We start from the raw sequence: 22,030 nt of genomic DNA on the forward strand, positions 1-22,030 counted from the left end.
TTGGCCCTGATGCTGGGGGAGTTTGAATCTGACCGGCCCAGAGGATGAGGCCCACCCCTTTTACTGGCCTATGGCTCTTGTGCTCCAGATACACACACCTGAGCTACCTCCCTTAAAGGTTGTAGGTCACTTAAATCCCTCAAGTTCCTACTACCAAACTATTTGTTTAAAGACTATTTTGGCCATTTTTTTGATCAGTAGGATATTGTCACGTGCTGCCAAAGTGCTGCAGGTGGACATAGCTGTGTGTTCTGAAGGACTTACATCATCCTGCAATGGTCAGCATTATGACACAAAGAATGAGTGATAACTCAGTCTTCTCAGTTTTGTGTCGTTTGTGGTTTTGTTTGTGTTTATTTCTTTCCCTATCTGGGGTAAAAGCCTCAGTCCCTGATTTAGCAGCTTTCAATCTAGGTGTTTGGTTTCACTGAATTGCATCATCTCTTGCTCACCAGTGTTTTTGCTTGTTTGCTTGTTTGTTTTGAGTCAAGGGCTCTCCGTCTGTCACTGAGGTTGAGTGCAAGTGGTGCGATCACAGCTCGCAGCAGCCTCAAACTCCTGGCCTCAAGCGATCCTCCCACCTTTGCCTCTTGAGTAGCTGGGACTACAGGTGTGTGCCACCATGCCTGATGCCTGGCTAATTTTTAAAATTTTTTTGTAGAGACGGAGTCTCACTGTTTCCCAGGCGGGTCTCAAACTTCTGGCTTAAAGCGACGCTCCTGCCTCGGCCTCTCGAAGTGCTGGGATTACAGGTGTGAGCCACTGTGCCTGGCCTCCCTTCAATCTTAATTGCATTTTGAAAACTGGGCCTGCGGCTCTGTGGATACTGCACATGTTCTATTTGAACCTGTATTTCTCTGTTGGCGAAACTTCTTAGGAACCTGTGCCAATTGTTTTTCATCTTTGATCATCAGCCCGAACCATGCTGTGTCCACCTGAGGAGACGGTCCAGCATCTCTGTGCCGTGGCAGATGGACTGCTGGGCTCCACCTGGTTTTGGACACTGCAGTTTGCACCATGGCTCTCCTGACTGCAGAGCCACCGGCAGCTGCTGTGTTTCCTCATTTCCTCTAATCCCAGTCTGTGGGGCCTTCCCCTTTAGCCTGCTGCAGAATGATTCTCTCTGGTCAGTTGAAGAGTGTGGGTAACTGAGTTGGAGGTGGCATGAGGAAACTTTCTGGAAAAGGTCTAAAAGTCTGTCTAGAGGAGCGTATACATGTGTGTAGGTAAGAATGGCATCAAGTTGCACACTGAAGGTTTATGCCCCTTACTATATGTCAACAACAACCAAGAAAAGAATCACCTGCCAAAGTCAGTCACCACCTACTTAGTTCTCTAGGGTTGCCACTGGCTCAATTCATGAGCTTATGTATGTGCCAAGGGGAAAGCCTTCCTCCTCCACTCAGCTTTTGAACATCGTAAACACTACCAAGCAGCAAACAGATAGAGCCTGAACGTGTGAAACTTAAATATCTATTTAGTGTTTGCCTCCTCTTCCCATTTTTTTTTTTCCTTTGACAGAAAAATTATAGTAAGGGGACAGTGCTTTTTGTTATCTTATTACTGTGTGTGTGTTTGTGTGTGTGTGTGTGTGTATGTGTGTAGCAAAGTCTACATCCTAGAAATGTATGCTGCATTTCACAGCTGGGGGCCTTTGTGATACATGTGATGTGTGAAATTCATTGCAAAGGCATATTTGAGGTGATTCTTCCTTATTGTGATTCTCTGTCAATTGGGAGCTGCACTGAGGAAGTGACAAGGATGAAACGATGGTTACTATGATCAGCCTGTTTTCCCCAACTAAACATTTTCACTTGGTTGAAAGCTACCAGAGACTACAGTCAATAATAACTTAATCGTACATTTAAAAAAACTTAAAGAGTGTAATTGCATTGTGTGTAACTCAAAGAATAAATACTTAAGGGGATGGATACGTCATTCTGCATCCTGTGCTTATTTCACATTGCATGCCTGAATCAAAACACATCATGTACCCCAGAAATATGTACACCTCCTATGTACCCACAAAAATTACAAATGAAAAAAGAAAGTCATCAGAGGTTTCGAAGGTACTATAAACGTATGTGTTTATAGTCTCTTCAAACATATACCAAGAACCTTATTTAAATCTCACCAAAAAGAATTGTTGGCCCACAGGACAAGCTTAAGAGCTGTCCATTGTGATAATGTGACAATCCCAAATGAATCTTTTCTCCTCCTTTTTCATATTTCTCCCTTCCCCACATTGACTGAATGATATGTTGTCTGTTCCTTTTGTTCCAATCAAGTAGTTTTCAAAATTTCATGGCAGGGGAACTGAGTTAACCGATATATACATAGCTTAATTAGCTTTCAAGTTGGCTTTATGGGGCAAACAAGCAAGTGTGTTATGCAACAGGGAATGGTGGGCTCCCCTCTCTCCTATATCTCAATGAGTGGGCACACAAATGCATCCCCATATATTAACTGGACAGCACAACAGCCCCAACTAGACCAGAGATGGTAGACACCAAAGAGGACATCAGGGAACAGGCAAAATCCAAATAACATGATTCTAGCTTAAACTGGATTGGCCTCATTTTCAGGTGAAAACGGGTTTACACAATGCATCCCTGCAACATCTGTAAGCTTATTTGTTCCTTTACACCATGTTCGATTCAGAAAGAACATGAAACAGCCCATAACAATACAAGCAAGTGAAGATATCTGTGGAGGGGAGTGGGCTGACTGAGGAACAGAAGGGTAGGAAATGTTGACCCAGTTGGGGGTGACGTTCCAGTCCCAGGTCATTTCCCGAAGTTTCATGTGCTTGCTAGAGGCAGGACACTCATTTGTTTCTAAGCTTTCCAGCAAGCATAGGAAAGGGAAGTGGGATTAACTACATAAATCACACAAACCATTTGCTTATTTCTTTGCTATTTCTGATACTGAAACCAAAGAACACAAGTGGATGCTTGGTGTTACCAACATCTGCACATGAGCTGAATAAGGAGGATGGTCATATTGGCTCTGGAATCACTTACAGCTTCTACTTCAGATAATAGATTTTCACACATAGTAGGTATTAAATGCTTTTTGAATTTAACGGGGCAAGGGAAGGTAATCAGAAAATGAACAAAGAAAAAGAGAAATAAATGCATAAAGAGGGTCAGGCTTGGACAAATATTGATATTGTGTTGTACAAGAACCATAGAATCCAAGATGGTACATCTGAGATGATAACAACAACAGCAACCATAAAGAGAAACATGGGGAGGGAGAATCAGGGAAAGAAACTAAGAATCATAAGTAGGAATCACTAAAGTGGGAATCAGGTCCTAAGCAAATTGCTTTATATGCATTTGATTATTTATTCCAGCATGGCTTGTCAGCTTCCAACTATCCCTGCCCAAGAGAAAAGTGCACAGATACACTCAGATTTAGGGGTAGGAGAGAAGTTGAGGATAAGAAAAGAGGTTCCAAAAGGTTAAGGATTTTGCTGAAGGTCACACATCTAGGAAGAGGAACTTGGTTATCTTATCAAAAACAGGAAATCGATTCTCAGTTTGATAATGAGTCAGATATTGGTGAGACATTAATCCTAGAATACGTACAAACATTCTCAGTGATCTGAGTTCCTGGCATATTTTCTTTTGTACTGCAATCTCACAAATAATGTGTAGAGAAAGAAAGGAACTGCATGCAAAGTGTGTTATTTTTACACACTTACTTTGCATCCACCAGTTTCTACCCTGGACAAAGACAGGGGTTGGAGCTGTTATTTGCTGTATTAGTGCTGTACTAGTCCCTTTTTGATGGTTCCAAATACACTACACTCTAGTCATTAAACACAGATGTTGCCTGGAGATCAAACGCTACACTTAAAATCATGATTCAATCTGCGTTTACATTTAGAATGGGCATAAACTTGAGGAGAAATGCTGTATTCAGAGATATTGAAGACAGACTTATAAAATATAATAGAATTTTATATTACACGTAGCAGCATCTCAGCCTGAGGACAAGTGGCACTAGTTGTAGTTGCCGTCATGCTGAAGCCTGTCTATGGGACTGGGCGAGGGGGATCTACTGGGAGTCTACTGACATGGGACAGTGAAGAACCACCTGGGAAAACATCACTGTGTGTCAGGAGGGTGTGCAGGCACCCAAGCATCATGCAAATCTAACACTTCAGTCTGAAACATGGGATGGCAAGTTACTACCACTCAGCCAGCTCCCACGGGCTCATCCCAGCATCCTCGCAGGAGTACACGGGAATTTTTCTCTTATTAAAACATGTGTGGGCATACCTCATTTTATTGCACTTTTACTTTATTGTAATTTGCAGATATTGCCCTTTTTACAAATTGATGTTCTGTGGCAAGCCTGCTTAGAGCAAGTCTATTGCCACCATTTTTCCAACAGCATATGCTCATTTTGTATCTCTGTGTCACATTGTCTTAAATGTCTTAAATCTAACCTTCAACTAAATAACTATTGTATTATTTGAAACGCTCAAGTAAACTAAAGTTTTGTGAAAACTGCTTTTCACCTACTTCTAAAATGCATTATTATTGGGTCATTTCTGACAACTTTTTTTTTGGTGCTTTTCTGCCAATTTGAAGAAATAATTATAAAAAATAATTTCTATAAATGTAAGGATACTTGGTTAATGTATATTTGCATTTCATTGACAAAATAACATTTTCCATAACCATGTGGTCTCAAGCAGATAAATTCCTGTCCAGAAGCACGGTGCTACCTTCAGCATTTAAACATCGGGAAGCCCTGCGTGTTCTCACATTGAGAACCACATGCATTGGAAGGTGGCTGCTATTCAGATGGGGAAGATGTAAGAGGATAGAGAACAAATGAGGTCTATCCTCTTACATCGTAAGGAGACACGTAAGGCATTGGGGGTTCTTCTGCTGCAGAACCCAGGCTGCAGCCCAAAGGGATCTGAGACACAGCTGCTACTGACACGGAACTCACACAGGCCACATGGAGCTGTTTCCCTGCCATCATCATCTTCTGGTGGGCCTCCTTGCTGACCCACTCTGAGGATGAGGTGAGGGAGATGTCCTTAACAGATGGCAGCCTATGAAGTGGGTTTCTCTGTGTAAGAAAGTCACCTCCCCTCCTGTCTTGGTATGGGGAGGGAAAGACTGTAAGCCTCTCTGTCTTCTAAAAATCAAAGATTTCTGGTTCCAAAATTATATGCCAAAGTATACATCTTGGAAGGAATTCCATAGGGTGATAAAACCATAAGTTGGGAAGCTAACAACGTTGGTCCTGGTCCCAGATCTGATCTTTCACTGCTGGCTGCATGACCAAGGCAAGGCCTGTCTGATTTCTAAGCTTTGGCCTCAATAATCATAAAAGTTGCTAACACTTGAATTGCTCAGTATGCTGCCCCTCGATCCCTACCATACACACCATTTCTGCAATAGCCAAGTAACTTTTTTCTAGCTCCTCTTTCTTCCTAGCTTTAGAAAAATACACTTAATATTTCTAAAAATCCAAACAGGTGCACCTGGCTGCCCCAGGGAGAATCCCCTGAACTAGTGCTATCTAAGAGAATTTTCTGTGTTGACAGGATGCTCTATATTTATAAACTACAATGAATGCAGCAGCCTCTAGTTGCAACTGCCCAGTGAGTCCTTGAAATGTGGCCACTGTGGCTAATAATCTGACTATTTAATTTTCTTTCATTTTAATTCACGAAAATTTAAAAAGCCATATGTGCCTAGTGGCTGACATATTGGACAGCATAGCTCTGTAGCAACTTTTGCTAATTAATGTACATATCCAGGATCTTGTACTTTATTTGTCCTTTTAATCAATCAAATCCAATATTCAATAAGCAAAAATTACTGATTGCATAATAGGAGGCTTCACAAAAGGGCAGACTCTAGTGAAGTAACAAACATCCACTGTCATCTCTTTCTCTTGATTACTTCCAACATTTACAAATTTGGGCTTGCCCCACTGATATGGTTTGGCTGTGTCCCCACCCAATTATTAGTTCCCATAATCCCCATGTTTTGTGGGAGGGAGCCGGTGGGAGGTAACTGAATCATGTGGGCGATTTCACCCATGCTAGTCTCATGATAGGGAGTAAGTTCTCATGAGATCTGATGGTTTTATAAGGGGCTTCTCCCTTTGCGTGGTTCTCATTTCTTCTCTCTCTTGCTGCCCTGTGTAGAAGGACATGTTGCTTCCCCTTCCGCCATGATTGTAAGTTTCCTGAGACCTCCCCAGCCATGTGGAACTGTGAGTCAATTAAACCTGTTTTCTTTATAATGACCCAGTCTCCGGTATTTCATCATAGCAGTGTGAGAACGGACTGATACATTCAGCCTCATTTGACTTCCCTTTTGCTGATTTCAACTGAAGTTAAAGATGCACATTTCACATGTGCTTTAAAGATTCTGAAATCTGCATGTTTGGAGTAGGCCGGGTAATATTGAGAAGTTTTTGTATATAAACCTTTGAGAAACTTAAAGTAAACCAATTTTCTCCACTCTTTAACGAGTTTCTGTCTCCTAAATGAGGCATTTATTTCAAAACTCTTACACATAAAACTATAATCTTAAAATAAGGGGGGTGGTGCTACTGACTGCCTTGGTTTTCTGTTCTGACTAACCTTAACAAAGAAAGCCTCATCTAATAAAGACAAAATTGGCATTGTTGTGAAACTTGTATCGGGCTCTGCTTCTGAACATATATATTGATATTTTCCTAGATTTGTGATATTATTTAGTACATATTTCACCTAAACTATGTATTTGACAGCACATTTTCCAATGTTATGGATATTTTTTCTAAACTCATCTTAATTTTCCAAGTTCAATACAATGCATAGCCATTTGAAAACAAATGCCCACTAAATTTCAAGCTGTACAAGGTAAACTTACTTTTTTCCCCCACTAAATGATAAACTAGAATAATACATAGAACCTACTATTTGTGCCAATTCACTCTCCTGCCACCCCTTCTTCAAAATCACAGGTTTCCAAATAAAGGAAACAAAAACTTACGGCTGAATATCCCGCTCCAAATTAAACATAAAGTAATCAAAGTCATTATTAAATGTTTTTCATGTTGCCGAAGGAAACAAAACAACAGGAAGGACAAGAGTTTAGGTCAAGAGGTTCCAGTGTTATCTGTGTCCTTCATTATAAGTCATTTCAAAATCTTTTTCCCTCCAGGAAAAACTAGTGAGTAACAGCTTAGTCTAAATGACAGCAGCTCTGTGGTATGAAGGGTCCACATTTCAGCTAATTTTCAGCTCTTATTATCCTGATACCATGAGATGGAATTTAATAGATGGCTGGAACATCTGTAACATGACATTTACCAAAGGATGTGTCAGCGGCATCCATGGCCTCAACAAAGATGGAGCCTCCAAAACATAAATCAAAGAAAAATATAAGAACATCTTAGAAGAAAAGCATGACAGTGATCCTGCACATTTAAAATATTTTAAATGCCTTAGGGACTCTACGGAGCAAGTAGTGTTAAAAATAATGATGTACCAACTAAAGATATTTAGCTCCCTGCTAAGAAAAGAGGCAATGTAGCAGAATGAGAAAATCTTTAGATTTTTTTTTCAAAACGTGGTTCGAGAGCCCACCTCATACTGTTCTTTTGGTAATTCTCTTATTCTCTGCGAACCGTGTATAGTTTTCTCGGGTGTAAAATAGTCACAGGATCCCAACCTTACCCAATTCACATGGTTATTAAATCAATAAAGACAATGTGTGTGAAAATACTTTTTGAGTTGTAAAAGGCTCTACATGAAAAGCTTATGTAATAGAATATTAAATTGGAGGTTTCAATTAAAGCACCAGATACAAGAGATACTATAAACCAATAGAGGTGCTGATTGCATATGTGAATTTACAAATCTAAACATCACTGACATAATTTTTTTAACAGACTTTTTTTTTTTTAGCGGTTTTAGGCTCAAAGCCAAATCAGCAGAAAGTACATCCTTTTCTTCCAAACATGGGCTATTTTGAAACATCTCATGAACATCGTGTTTATAAAGATTGGTTTGTTAGAGTGAGTGGAGATAATGTTTGAAGGTGATTTCTTTGTGGAAGAAAAGGGCTTCTATGGAAGGATTCCACTCAGATAGCTTGATATGGCTCTTCTAGAGTTAAGGAGAAACAGTGATATGATTTGGATCTGTGTCCCCACCCAAATCTCATGTTCAATTGTAATCTCCAGTGTTGGAGGTGGGGCGTGGTGGGAGGTGATTGGATCCTGGGAGCAGTTACTCATGAATGGTTTAGCATCATCCCTTTGGTGCTGTTCTTGGGATGGTGAGTAAGCTTTCACAAGATCTGTTTGTTTAAAAGCGCGTAGCACCTCCTCCTCACTCTGGTCAGGTAAAACATCTCACATCTCCTTTGCCTTCTGCAGTGACTGGAAGCTTCCTGAGGTCTCTGTAGAAGCATAAGCCACTATGCTTCCTGTACAGGCTGCAGAACCATCAGCCAATTAAACTCCTTTTCTTCGAAAATTACCCAGTGTCAGGTACTTCTTTACAGTAAGGAGAGAACGGACTAATACAGAGAGTGAGTTTGGGTCTGACCTGAGTCCCACTTGATAATGTTAAAGGCTAGCTACTTTGTTGGTATAGTTATATTGGGTTTAGTCTGCGATCCCAGAGTTTGTTAAAACAAAATATGTATGAGAATGCCCAATGGAAAATGAAAAAGAGCTGCACTGAAACCACTTCAGTTTCTACCCAAGATGTCCTGGAAGACCAAGGAGACTCCAACAGAGAAAATCGGGGTGGATAACAGTGAAAAACCAGCAGCTGAGAAAGAAGTGATCACCGGAGGAGGAACATCAGTATATGCTTGGAGGTGAAGCTGACATTTCCTCTGGTGACCTCTAAACAACTTGTACAGGAGCCAATGAGACAAAGTCTGCTTTTCACACTTCCTACACCTGACAGCTTAAACATATCCCATGACAGTGTCAGCTGAGTGAGAACTTTCCTGTGCCCTCTTGCTAAGCTCCTAAATTGTGCTTCAACACTGAGGTATCAGAAACAGAAGAAAGCAAAATGACAGTGCAGGGGAGCAAGTTCAAGGTGGGGAAGGACAAAGGATGCCCCCAACCCCAATATACACCACCCCTCTAGCAAGTGCCCAGCCCAATGCAGGCCCAGTAGGAGTACATGGCAAACTTTTTATTTGTTTAGTTGGTTGTTTTCAAGAGACTGGATGCTACTATGTACTGAAATAAAGCTGTATTTGAAACTTAAAGTTATCCATTTGGCCCTGGGAGAAAATCTATTAATATAACATGACATTTACCAAAGAATGTGTCAGCAGCATCCATGGCCTCAACAAAAGTGCTATCTGCCAGGAGGACATGGAAACTCCTTTAGAGGAGACAAAAGAATCCTCAGTAAAAGGAACCACCTCCAGATACAGCGTGATGGGTTGTGCAGTTGAAGCTACAAAAGGTTTGTCTTGGACATTAATATGGTTTGGCTGTGTCCCCACCCAAATCTCATCTTAAATTGTAACTCCCACAATTCCCACGTCATAAGAGGAACCCAGTGGGAGGTGCTTGAACTATGGGGGCGGGTCTTTCCTGCACTGTTCTCATGATAGTGAATGAGTTTTATGAGATCTGATCATTTTTAAAAGAGGAGTTCTCTGCACAAACTCTCTTTTTGCCTGCCACCATCCATGTAAGACATGACTTGCTCCTTCATGCCTCTCACCTTCCACCAGGAGTGTGAGGCCTCCCCAGCCACGTGGAACTGTAAATCCAATAAACCTCTTTCTTTTGTAAATTGCTCAGTGTCGGGTATGTCTTTATCAGCAGACATACAGACATACCGGGAGCTGCTTTACAAAAATCACCAGTAGGCATGAAATTTCCAGTGGCTCAACATGTCCCACTATGACAAACTCTGGTGATAAGCTCAGTGTCTGACAGTGGCTGCCACACCTGCTCGCTCTGAATTGTCATTTCCAACCCTGCCTCTTCATTCTCCAACCTGAACACCAGCACCATTTCACAAAGAAGGCCCTGCATGCACTCTGCCTTTTCCTTCTCTACAGTCAATACTGGATCAATGTCCACATAGGCCCCATCCACATTCCAACAGCAATCTCCTGGTCCTATTTAAGAGCACGTTCACCTTCTAATTTCAGCATCTTCTTTCATAGTCTTGCCATACCTTTCTTGGCTCCAAAGCTGTTCTTAGAAAACTTCTTTGAGGCAGGAGAATACTCTGTCCCTTTTTTATGCTTGAATCGTTAAGTTTAGTACAGAAGGAAAGCCCTAGGAAGTAAATCATTGTAGCTGCTTTAAACATTTGAAGAGCCTACAGATGGAACATTCCTTAGATTTCTTTTTTTTTTTTAAAAGAACAAAACTAGAAGAATGGGTGGAAACAGATTTAGGTCAGATAACTTTCTCTCAAGCTCTTTAACAATGAAAACAGTTTTGTGAAAAGCAATGATTGTTCCTTTACTCAAAGTGCTCTAGCAAGTCAGATGACTAAAAAGCAAGCATGTAAGAGTAATTATCTTCTATAGGAGGGAATTGAGATTAGACAACTGCAAAGTTGATTCCTATTCTAATTATCTTATATAGGAGGGAACTGAGATTAGACAACTGCAAAGTTGATTCCTATTCTAATTATCTTATATAGGAGGGAATTGAGATTAGATGACTGCAAAGTTGATTCCTATTCTAAGATTATGGATAGGCCAAGGTATACAATAACTATTATATCATTCATTATTATAGTCATTGTATACCTTGGCCTACCATTCATTTACTTCATGAAACATCTTAAACATCAAATGATAATAATAATAATAATAATAATAATAATAATATCTATTATGTGGCAGGCACTATGCTAAGCACCAAAGTATGCTCCCTGCCCCAAGGAAATGAATCTAATAAGGGAGCCCAGTACAGGGGGACCCAAATAATAAAGACTTAATTTTTGGGTCAAACTCCATTTATTTGGTGAATCCTGTTTATGCAAAGTTTATATTTTTATAACATTTAACAATAGACATATTATGTCATATTGGTTTACACTGACCTTTACCTAAAGTACTTTAAATAAAAATATCCTATTCAGAGGCAAAGACAAAGAGCATGGTTCTCATTTGTTTGTAGCACATTATGGGAGGGGTAGAGTTCATTTGTCCATGAGATGCTACTGCTAGCTTTAAATTATGGCCATCTCTGAGTGTACGCTTATTAGCATAGCATTCTAAATTAATAAGAAATTCTGTATGCACAACTGAAGATTCAGAACACATTAAAAAAAATAGGGTCATTCTGACATTAGACAGAAATATAATTCTTTGAAACTAGCTGGGAGAACCCATAGTTCAATCATACCAACAAATGACTGAAGAGTTTTAATCATACTCAGAGGTGCAAGTGGACCATGCCCAGTGCATGCCATAGACTCCGGCATCAGTGAGTATCGTGCTCTACAACAAACCCACTTGGCTAACTAGTCACTTTACAAATCATATTCTATGAGCATTTCCCTTTTAATTTTCATAATTTCCTTTTTCCAAGTACACAAATACTCTTCCATTTTCTCTTCAGTAAGGGAAAACTCCATATTTCACTTCTTATCCAGTTCTAGAATCTTAATCCCCACTTTAGAAGACAGAGTCCAGTGAATTTTACTCTTTTCAGGAAAAGCCTGCAGCGTGTCAACTCTCCCTCAACCTTATAAGAAGACTAATGTGACTCAATGTGAGTGCTTCCAGCAAGAATCTAAGCTCAAGTTCCCCAGATTAAACTCTCAGTTTTGTTTCTTTTTCACCGGGTGACCCAAGTAAAGTCAATTAACCTCTCCGTTTCCCACCCGGCTTTAATGATGCATTTATGCAGGTAGCTGGATATTCCCAGATGGAAGAGCATGCATGCATACATTCATAATGCAAACTCGTATCACAGTACTGGTCTGTGCTGGCTTGCCTCATTCTGAAGCAGTATTTTCAGGGAGAATCCCCTGCCCCACACATTTTGTCACTGTAAGATAAGATATTTGTTTCTTATAAAGCATCAACAAAGGATCTACTATGTAGGAAGAAAAGGCTACTAAATTCTATTTATGTTTCCCCAGTGAGATTTTTGAGCCATTCACTTCTTAAGCACATAAATTAACCCACTGCCCTACAGATCTATTTTTTACTTCCACAAGTCTTGATAAAGCTTCTAAGTGCTCAAATGGATAATATGTCAGTTTCACTCTGCAGAGACTCAGGGAGGTACATCTATGTGTAGAAACAGGCACTGGAGAAAAGTAGCATTTCACACACAAAACCAGTTTCATGGCTAGCCAAGACTCTAGTACAGGCAGAGTGATACAAATAGGGCATAGAACAGCAGGGTTTCCATGCAGGAAAGAAACTGATGAGTTCAGGAAAGTGGGCTAAAATGGTGATGCATTTACAAATGTGATAGTCGCTGATCATTGCCAACCCAATGTGCTTCTCACCCTCTGTCCTTGTTCATAGGAATCCGATTTTTTTGGGAGATGGAATGGGCCCAGAGTAGGGGATAAGATAGGATTGGTCTAAGCCAATCACGGCAATCCTGTTTCCATGTAGCAAACACTTGCTTTTCAACATGCTTTGTTATTATCACTGGCTTTGTTATTATCACTGGCTTTGTTATTATCACTGGCTTTGTTATTATCACTGGCCATATGGCCCAGTTATAGATGATCAGCTGTAAGGAGAGGCCTATTAGGAGGCTTCTAAGAATTATCTTTTTTTATTTTGTTTATTTTTATGTATTTATTTATTTTTGAGATGGAGCCTCACTCTGTCACCCAAGCTGGAGTGCAATAGCGCAATCTTGGTTCACTGAAACCTCTGCCTCCTGGGTTCAAGTGATTCTCCTGCCTCAGCCTCCTGAGTAGCTGGGATTATAGGCACATGCCACCACAGCCAGCTACTTTTTGTATTTTTAGTAGAGACGGGTTTTCACCATGTTGGTGAGGCTGGTCTCGAACTCCTGACCTCAAGTGATCCACCCACCTCGGCCTCCCAAAGTGCTGGGATTACAGGTGTGAGCCACCATGCCCAGCCAGAATTATCTCTTTTATATAGAAGAGACAGGCGCTGCTGTTCCTGCTGTTATCCTCCCTTGCACACAGAATTGATGCCTTGATGCTCTGTTCTATGCCATGAAGTACAGTGGCTAGTAAAGGTAGAAACAGCCCCGTCAGTGTGTGAGTCAACAAGAATGTCCTGATGGGTTTACCTGCTGCGGGAGTGCCTGATCCCTGCCAGGAGACAGCATCACAAACCAATAAACAAACCAACCCAGTTTTTAAACATGATACATAAATGTAACTGCAACGTAAAATGAAATAATAAGACATATGAAAAACTTTCTTTAGAGAACCTTATTTTTTCTTTTATGCTTTGAAGATATTTTAGGTTGAGTTTTCTCAAACCCTTCTACGTAGTGCCAAGAAATATTTCTCTTATAAATATTTTTAAAATGTATCATCCTGTACAATGAATAAAATTGTAGATCACTTAACCAATTTCCAATTATCTAAATTAATGACTGCATGTCACTACTAACTGACAGACTTTGTAAAACTTTTAATATCTTTTACATAAAAAATAAGTAATACTGGCTTGGTGTACCTCATTGCCATAATGATATGCATATGTGAAATTAGAAAAAGCACTATACAAATATCATAACAATTAAATATTTCGGTAAAGTCTGAGCGTAGCTCATGATTTACGGTAAGCATTCAATAAATTATAGGGTTTTTTTTTTTTAGACAAGTTCTCGCTCTGTCACTCAGGCTGGAAAGTGGTGGAATGACCATGGCTTACTGCACCCTTGACTTCCCAGGCTCAATGGATCCACCTGCCTCAGTCTCCCAAGTCGCTGGGCCTACAGGCACATGCTACCATACCCAGCTAATTTTTTTTTCTATTTTTTGTAGACACAGGTTCTTACTATAATAGTAGTCACTCCTCATAGTATACATACAACAAAACCATGTACTTTGGAAGTAATGCAATAAATAACATGTTTTAAAATATATACACATACTTTTTCAGAGTAACATGCTTTTAATTTCCTGCCCACAATTTTGAGAATTTCAAACCAGCAGCATGGGTCAAGCGCATGGCTGGGTATCAAAACAAAAACACTGAGACACTACACGACAAAATGCAAGGCGACATCTGGTATGTTCCCATCTCTCCAGGGTCCTCATGATGCTGAGCTTTTGAACATTCTAAAGGTACACTCGGGGAACTTGCGTCTGCAAGACTGACTTCTTTTTCTGTCTCCCTTTTTCTTAAAGAGTAGTGAGTAAAATCATTACCAAACAAACAAAAAAACAGTTACTATTACAGAGGGATCTCTATTAAAGAAGCAATGAAAGGCTAGCACTACTGCGGTCTGGATGAAAATAAATAGCTGGATTGAAAAGTCAATGAATTACCAACATTGACCCACATTTCTCTAGACTTTAATTAACTGAAATCATCCCAACGAATAACATATGATAAATAAAATTTTAATTCTAAAATACTAGGCATAGGACAAAGGCTCTCAACGTAAGCATTTCTGTGATACAGAAGAGTAACAACAAATTGGCTAAAATTGCCTGCAGCTCAGCTAGATACCATTTTACTTATTTCAGATCAATGCTGGGTTTCTCCCTCTTCACCAAAGCTGAATGTGCATCACTCTGGCTTTTGTCCAGGTCCCCACGTAGACTTTGATAAAATACTTATTCAGTCCACCTTCGGCTATCACTCCTCCCTGAACTCTTCTATCCCCTCCATACTCTTCTTCTCTTAACTATGCCTCTGCTCCATGAGACCCTCAGCTAAACATTGGAGGAGTCTTTGAGAGCCATTCAAATGAGCTGATGTTTTTCTAAAAATTTGTGTCTGAGAAAATGAAGCTTTTGTGACCTATACATGTGTGTCCTATGACCATTTGTAGGAGTTGGTTCTAGGAAGGCTGCTGAAAATCCATTCACCGAAGGCTGATTCATTGGCTGGCCAACTTACCTAACCGTTTACTCAAAAGTTCTAAAATTTGATTATTTATGAACTGCACAGTGTGGTCTTTGGTGTCCTGAGCTCTTCAGGTCCCCTCCTGGCCCCTCAGTGTGCAACTGCCTGGAGCTGTTGCAGAAGGAAGCAGGGGCATAAATGATGAACACCCCTAAAATGCTCCTAGGAAGAGAAGAGGTGTTCACCTATAATCTGAAAAGTCCTTGAAATTCAATATAAAATACAGAAGATCCTAAAAACTGATTAAAAGAAACATATTTTTGGTAAACCAAAAAACAAAGAAAATGATTTGGAAAATGTTTTTTAAATCTGGAGGAACAGAAAACAACTAAAATAGAGATTAGAAAGAAATCGGTATAAACCAAGAGTTCCCATATGGAATTTTGAAGTTTAGGTTATATTTATAACAATAGACATACAAGTATATTAAAGAAGAAAACCTTCTTAAGAAGATGAATTCAGCTATATTTCATAACTTTCAACAAATTGATCATTCATTAAAAACTGCTAAGAAAATATTGACCATTTTGAGAATAATCAAATACAGAATACAATCAAAATACTTGAATAAATTCCAAAAGAATGTTCCAAAACAGTATTATTCCTTATATTAGTAAATGTGGTAAAAATCAGCAAAATAATAAGTGAGAAAATTCAATGGTATCCACATGAGGTGTGTGTTGGTGGAAAAGAACATTTACAGGTTTGAAACCCAGGCATGAATTATCAAAATGAGTCTCAAGAAAATGACAGTAGCAGCATTTACTTACAATTTTAAATTGCTTCTACTGGCTGATACTGATGTCCTGAAATGGTTTGGATCAACCATCTTTAAGTAGACCCCTTTACATATATATTGTATATAGTATGCAAATTCTAAATGTAAACTATCAAGAATAATACGTATATAAAAAATGAATCATCAAAATTTTAAGTTCTTTATGGTAATACTTTTTTTATATGTTTATTTTTACCTTAACCTGGCTCTTTTACAAGTATTAGCTTTGGTAAAAGGGAAAAAGACAAAAATATTTTAACCTTCCTCACTTCTCTATCGACTGGCTCTTTGCGAGGTGAATGTGCATCACTTGTGTGTGGATGAGAGCCCGTGATAAGGACCAAGGAGAACACAAGCAAAGAGAGTGGGCGTTAAAAGGAGATGAAGTAAGAAGCGTCCACAAGGCCAAGAGAAATCTCGTGTCATAACAGACGGCGACATGAAGGGCGACAGTGAACACAGGGGCCACCCTGGCTTTGGCAGACACCAGACATGCATTGTGTTCTACACACTTTCCACCCTGGAGCTTATGAATCCACACAGAAACCAGCTTCATTGCAGATTTAACACTGTAACATGATGCAAAACAGAATGCATGGTGGCAGTTTCCACCCTCACTATCGGGACATCCAAAACTTTATGCCCTACAAATACTGTCAATAACATAAAATAATGTGTAATGCCTCCTCCATTGTGCTTTAAAAGCACTGAAATGCGTGATAACCAAATCTACAATAAGCAAAGAGGGGATATCACACACTTAGGCACTAGAAAGTAAGCTTAGGTCTATTCTAAGACTTGAATTTCTTACATAAATGTGAGAGTAATTTTGATAACAAGAGAAGTAAGAAGACTCCTGGCCAACAGTTAATGTGTAACAAATATTAAGTTTAGGAATGATTATACATTTAGACTGTATTTCTTAATAAATTTCCTCACATAAATTGTGCCTAATCTATAAACCAATTTTAAACAAAATCCATCATGCCAGGCACTTTACATCTTACTCTATTTATTACACCATTTCTCATCAGAAACCTTTTAGCTTTAATGCTATTCCATGGCAGAGTATCTCATTAGAATGGCAAAGATAAAGTTCTTTTTGAGATAAAGTAATTACAGTGATTGTAGCCGGGGGTGGTGGGGGGGGGGAATCACCCAAAGTTCTTGGCTACAGTAATCTCCTGGCTTCTGATTCATTTTAAGGCTAATAAACTGAGTACAAACAAAAAGATGTTAATGGTGGATATCTCTGGTTACCTAGAGTTTGCCCTGGAGGGATTAGAAATTCATAACCTTAATCAGAACTAGAGTCCTGGAGAATTTTGCTCCCAGGAAAATATTCCAAGACCAGATGCTGTATGTGCTCTCAGCTCACTTCTATGCCAATTCTATCTTCTAATTATTATTAAAGTCAATCAAGCATTTCACTCTATAAATAGCCTTACTATATTTTAAGCCAATTTTCTGTTCCAAAGACTAGTTAGTTACTTCCTATCCCAGGGGCTTTGCTTTCTTGAGGAGGCACAAGTCACTTGAAATATGGGCTATGGCCAAGACGATGATAGTAGCAAGGGACAGGACTCCTCAACCATGATCAGAAAGAGTACTGTTAGGATTTAGTGAGAAGCCTTCAGGGGAAGGAGGAGGCTTGGTTTTCAAATCGTGCCAAGGGACAGACTTACCATCGCCATGGAGTCTAATTAACCTTACCAGCCCAGTCAAAATAATTAAAAATTAATACAGTCTCTGATAAGGTTTGTTTATATAAATTGGTGCTAGGGAAATATTTCAAGGAAACAATGACTTGGGTTATTTTAAATTATTAATTTCACTGGTCAGGAACCCAATCCGAATTAAATATGCACATATAAAACAACCTCCCTTGTGTGTTCAACTCTGTCTCATTTCTGCATGGACCTCAGTGGATGACTTCTGAAGAAGCAGATGAAAAGTGAATGCTTGCCAATTAGCCATTGTTCACCGTTTTCCAGTAAGCATTCATATTTCTAAAGGATTATAGTCTAGTCCAAACTCTGATCAAGCTCACCGTGCAAGAAAGAGGATATTCTGATATGGAGATGAAGAAAACTTGGAGTCCGGGTTGGTTCTCAACTTACCTATGAGGTCAGGTGAAAACTTCAGACCTCAGTTCCCCATGCCTAACATCAGGACAAAATTAACTATCCATTTCCTTTACAATTTGTTAGAGTATCATATTAAATGTGAAACATGATTAAACTAGAGCATCACATTTGAAAAGCAACTCATTATTATTACATGTAAATTTTAAATAGCATTCAGGAAATGTTAGAATTAAGAACAAATCACCAATAAAAAATTTAGAAGATTACCATTTAGACTCATGATATGAGTGGATCTCGTTGCAGACTGATTTCTCCAAATGAGAAAAAATACAATTATGTTTTCAAAAATAACCCAGGTAGCTAACCAGCTTCCAGTTTTCCTCCTTAGGTTTAAAAATCTTGCTGAAGTTCACATAAACCACATGCTGCTCACCTATAACTAGTCAGCCACACAAGATCCTATATTGTATTTTTGTTCCTGATCAGAGACAATTATGTAAGTTATCGATCCTTATAAAGTTCTCAAAAATGAAACCTCAGAATTGCCTCTTATTCACAGAGCAATCTTTACACTTGGCAAAGTTTAGCACCTGCTCCATTATTGCAAAGCCTAAATTTGCAGGTGAATCAGTAGTGTGACTGGTCAGCTGATCCACAGAAGTATTATTTGTAGGTGTCACTGAATGTGTATTTTTTTATTGAAAAATTGAAACATCTGATCTTCTCCTATGGACTAGCTACACTATATCTAGTTACTGTATTAAAATATGGATTATATAAATTATCTTTGATCTAATTGTCCCTAAATCCATAAGCATATTTTTTTCAAGAGTATGTTTCCGTTATATTTTAAGTACAAGGGAAGTAGTTAGAAAATAGAACACTGATTACTAGATTTGTATAGTGAGGACTATATCCTAGTAAAGGCCAGGGCTATGGAAAAATACAAAGTAGATTTTTCACTCCCGGCTTCGATATTTATGAACTGTGTAACTTTGGGTTCATTACTTAACCTCATGGAGTCTCTGTAAAAACACTGGACAATAGCATCTACTTTGCAAGACTATCATGAGAATTGGAGAAAAATAGAAATACAAGAATATAAAGATAAGGAAGAAAATAAGTACACTGTAGTGAAGCCATCATAATTGCTATGATTAATTTCATTATATGATGCCATACAGAATTTCTAAAGGGTATGAATTCATGGAATCAACATAGAAAATTTCAAATACAAATGCCATTCATTCAACATTACTTGATTCATGTCCTTCTACGGACAAGGCACTTTGTGAGGTGTTAAACATAAACTAGAGACCCAAGCTGAAAGTTATCTGATCTTATAACAAGGCTTACAGGCTCTTCGAACATAGACAAGTAAGGACACTTTGGTGGAATGCAGGGCAGGAAGTGAATGATACCTGCAATACGGGAGTTGACATTTTGGCCCCTCAGGGTAGGAAATGAAGAGAGGAGAGGCCAACAGCTCTAGAAAAACTTCAGAAAAGGGTCAATGATATGCAGAGCAGAAAACAGTGCTGGGGAAGAAACAGCATGAATTTCAATATCAAAGGTGGAGCATCTCTGGGAACTAAGAAAAATCCCAGGTGGTACATGACTGGGCTTTGGAGATGGAGGTGGAGCCGAGACTACAAGACACAGGGATTGAACGTTCCTCCCAGGATGCTGGGCCCATGGAGCAGGGTGGCATGACGTCATCACGGAGCCTCAGCCTGAGATGGAAATGCTCACAGCCTCTCGATGCAGAGCAGTAGAGGTAGGGGTGGTTTTACTTCTCTGAAATCAGTTAGCCAAAGCCTAGATTGATTTCATATATGAGTATATATAAATATATATACATACATATATAAAATGGTAATATTAATAGAATAACAATAAAGAATTTTACATTTCTAAATATTTATGTTCTGGCTACTGTTCTAAGTACTCTTCGTAAATGAGCTAATCTGCACAAAAGGAAACAGATACTTTTATACCATTGAATAGACATTACCAAGTTGGCATAGGTAAGAGCAAAGGAAGTCAGGATTCTAATGGGGCAGACTGGCTCTGGAAGCATCTCTTAGGCTCACAGGTCATCACCTCTCAGCCATGCCTTACTGTTCCTGAGGATTACTACACATCAGGCTCTGGTAAGTACCTACTATTAATGTGCCATTTAGTCCCCACAACACTCTATTTTGGTTTTTTATGTTTAGGCCAATGCTACAGGTTGGTTTTCTTTCTGTTTTTCTATTTTTTTCCCACACAAAGCATATTATTAAATGAGAAATCCCATGTAAAATTCCAGATTGATGATTTACTTTTATTAAAAAGAAAACAATCCAGCCATACTGAGTTTCCCTCTCACCTCTTGCCAGCAACTGGCAGAAGCGACTTTTCAACATGAACTCCACCTCACCCTTCCACTACCGTCCTCACCGCCCCCTACTGCCCACATCTAACCTAACTTCCCATCACCTGAGTGATCACTGTGGACACATGAGTATGTGACATCTATCGTAATTATATCTGTATGTTAAAAAAAAAAAAAAAAAGAAAGCTAACAAGCTGTAGGACTTAAATGTCTAGATAGACAGTCCAGGTTCAATCTCCAAGTCCACACTCAAGTTTCTCTTTTCTTGGGCAAATGCCTTAATCTCTTTAAGCCTCATTATCCTCACATCTAAAATAGGGTTACTAATAATGCTTTACTGAGTGTGTTCTTATGAAATAATTAAATCAGATAATGCCTGAAAAGAATTTAGCTTGGAATTCAATATTCATTTTTATTGCTGTTTTTACCAAGAATACAAGGAAGTTGGTATAAATAGGTCATATATGCCATCTAAAGCAATCAGGACTTAGGCACAGATTGGGGTAGATGAGGTTGTGTCTTGTATTGAAAAAACCAGAGGAGAGAAGCAGGTGGAAGCAACCCCTCTGGGGGACATTGGGCCTGCAGCATGCTGCCCGGCAGGAGAGCTGCCCAAGAACTGTCCCAGAAAGAGTCCCGTGGGCATCATTCCTGTGTGGCTTTGACTCTGTCAATGAATTTCTCTAGACAGCTGAAATGTTCATCAAAGTGAAACACTGAATCACCGCTTTCTGTAATTCCACCATTTTCTCAGGCCTGAGATGATGGATACATGATTTCTCCTTTATTAGGTGGATCTTTTGAGTTCTTTCACAGGCCCCGTAACACCCATTCTACAGGGCTGCCACCTTGACTCTGGCCCACAGCTCCTCATCTGTGAACCAGATGAAACGTGTCTTAATTAGCCTCTTGTCTTCAACCTGTCCCCATCTTCAAGTCTAATGGCAAACCCTTACAGCATGAACTGTCCTCAATAGCGTTTGACACATCGCTTTGGTTTATACAATTTTGCTGTGGTTTCCGTCAGCTTGCAGAATAGAATCTGAACATGTCAGTCATCACTGGGGCTCCTGGCTGGCGCCTGGGGTATTTATCCACACTTGACCACCTGATTGCCCCCAGCACTGTGTCCTTGACACCTCCGTGTCTGTGCTCTCTCCACTGCGTGGACTGGACACGCTCGGCCTGCATGCCCTCTATTGCATCCACATCACATCCAGCAAAATCCCATGGAGCCACCGAGCCGGAACCTGACACTTTCTATCAGGGGTCAGCAAACCTTTTCTCTAAAGAACCAGTGAGTATGTATTGCAGGCTTGTAGGCCACCCAGTCTGTTTCCCAGCTACTCCACTCTGCACTTAAAGCAGGAAAGGAGCCGTAGGCAACATGTACAGAAATAGGTGGGGCTGGCTCTCCATTAAACTTTATTTATGGACATGAGAATCTAAATTACACGGGTCACATAATGTTATTCATCTTTTGATTTTTCCCAACCATTTAAAACTGTAAAAACCATTTTTAGCTCATGGGCTGTACAGAAACAAGCAGTGGCCACAGCAGACCTTAGTTGACTGACTCTTGCTTTATATGCATACTGTTTGCTGATCCATACTCTCTTTTTTTACTTTTTAAAATTAAGGTATAACTTACATTTAGTGCACCAATCTTAAAGAAACAGCCCAGTGAATGTTGACTTTTGTATATAACCATGCTACCGTCACACAG

The 22,030-nt window shown here is 39.5% G+C and overlaps 1 protein-coding gene across 4 annotated transcripts in view; it reads right to left on the reverse strand.

Moving 5' to 3' along the window:
- The window catches only part of PRKN (parkin RBR E3 ubiquitin protein ligase), a 1,377,993-nt gene that overhangs the window by 830,143 nt on the left and 525,820 nt on the right, over nucleotides 1-22,030 (reverse strand). The window lies entirely within an intron of this gene.

The sequence above is a fragment of the Pongo pygmaeus genome, chromosome 5, assembly GCF_028885625.2.
Source record: "Pongo pygmaeus isolate AG05252 chromosome 5, NHGRI_mPonPyg2-v2.0_pri, whole genome shotgun sequence".
Taxonomy (NCBI): Eukaryota; Metazoa; Chordata; class Mammalia; order Primates; family Hominidae; genus Pongo; species Pongo pygmaeus.